The sequence below is a fragment of the Lygodium microphyllum genome, chromosome 16 (assembly GCF_053477565.2).
Source record: "Lygodium microphyllum isolate KBCC chromosome 16, Lygodium_microphyllum_v1.1.10, whole genome shotgun sequence".
NCBI classification, from domain to species: Eukaryota; Viridiplantae; Streptophyta; class Polypodiopsida; order Schizaeales; family Lygodiaceae; genus Lygodium; species Lygodium microphyllum.
In genome coordinates, this window is record NC_141150.1 from 57,606,448 (window position 1) to 57,608,355 (window position 1,908).

Here is a 1,908-nt window from a genome sequence, read left to right on the forward strand (position 1 = left end):
AAGTGCAAAGGATGCATGCCAGAGCAATTAAGACGTAACCAAGCCGGCCTTTTCCTAGCAGTGTCCCATAACATATACAAACGGTTACGATTCATGGACCTTAGGCTCGAGGGGACCAGAACAGTGCCCACAACGGCCATGGCATCCTTTAAGAGTGGCCAATAGACAGCCAGACAATTTTCCACTTCAACCCACACAGGGCATTCACGTTGAAGCAGGCGCTGAAAATCTGCCATTGGGCGCCATGGCACAACATGGACCAAACGGCGATCAAAGAACAATGGCAGTTTAGACAGGAGATCAGCATGGTGCTTCTCAGATTTCAACAACACCTCATAGAAGCCTCGAGACCCAACAAAAATCTCCTCAACACACTCCCCTTGTAGTAGATTGTGCAGCCATTGGCGAATATGGGAAAGCACTGGGATCCTGCAAGTGAAGAAGAGTATAACAGCAAGATCATAAAACACCGAAAATGAGCGCAAGACATTTTTCGGGTCCACCATGGCTTCCAGCACATCTTCAGTTCTCGAGTCAGAAAAAGCTTCATGATTATGTTGGACATAATCGCCAAGCAGAGTATTGGCAAATTCCAACAAATGCTCCCAGTCAACATCCTGAGAATCCACAGAATCAGAGGCAACCTGAGCATAAGAACGTTCCTGATGATCCATTGTCGCTTCCGAAGTATGCTTGGTGCGTTTGCCCCCAGGCTGGAAATCAGGACCAAGGGGCATCTCCTCTGTGCAAGGAACCATATCCTCTGGTTCCTCTATATCAGAATCCGGACCAAGGGCTGCCACCATTTGGTCAATAAAAGCCATATCCAGACCAACCATGTTGAATCACCGCTTGTGCAGGTCAGATGCAGAGCCAGGAGCTCACGGGTGGTAGAAACGAACGCAGGCCGCTCTCCCTCTCTCTCTTTTTTTTTTCGTAAAAGGTAATTGTATTAATTACGGAAAAAAGGTACAAGAGTACATGATTACATGATTACAAGAGACACGAGGGCCCTAGGCCAACGTGTGGGAAATCCCCGTACTAATGCACTAAAAAGGTTACACCAATCATGGCAATGACCCAGAGGCAATTGCCATATGCCAGGGATGCAAATCCTCCCGAGGGAGCAAGTCGGAGTGCCGGATGAGATCTAGCTGGCAATGCAAGAGCCCTTTAAGCCTGGCAATATGTCTCGGTACATTAGAGGCCGAATCAAAGAGAAAAGCATTGCGCGTGGTCCAAATGTGCCAGCATCCCCAGTATCTGAAAAAGTGAAATAAGATCTTCATATGTAACTGTGGCGGTGTGGGGTACTTTGGGCGCACAAAAACCCAATCGAAAGGAGTTAGTGAGGACCCCACCACTGCGCGCCAGATTTGCGACAAGAGTGACCAGATATTCTTGGCGAGCGGGCAAGAAAGAAAACGATGTCGGGCCGATTCCGCAGTAGTGGTACAGAAGAAACAATTGCCATTCGAGATTCGACGCTTGGAAAGGACCGAGGCAAGAGGAAGACCACCAATCATTACCCGCCAAAGAAAGACCTTGCATTTGAAAGGTGCCTTATTCAGCCAGCCCTCCATCAGCGTTGCCTGCCACCATGACAGCGATTTCCGCAGTCCCCAAACAGTATTAGCTTTCACACCCAGCCATCGGTGATCTTGAATGAGAAGATGATACACCTGATTAGTAGAGGCCTTTTCCAGACTCAACCGGCCTGCAAGGTCCCAATCCTGCCAAGGACGATCCACAGCCAAGGCAGGAAAGGGTTGCCTACCCTGAAGCTCCGACAAAAGCTTTCCCCATAAACCACGGTATCCGCGTGGGATCCTGAAAAGTCTCCTAGCAGTCCGAAACAATGCGAGGACATTGCGAGTGGCAAGGGTAGCATCCGCAATCGAAGTCACA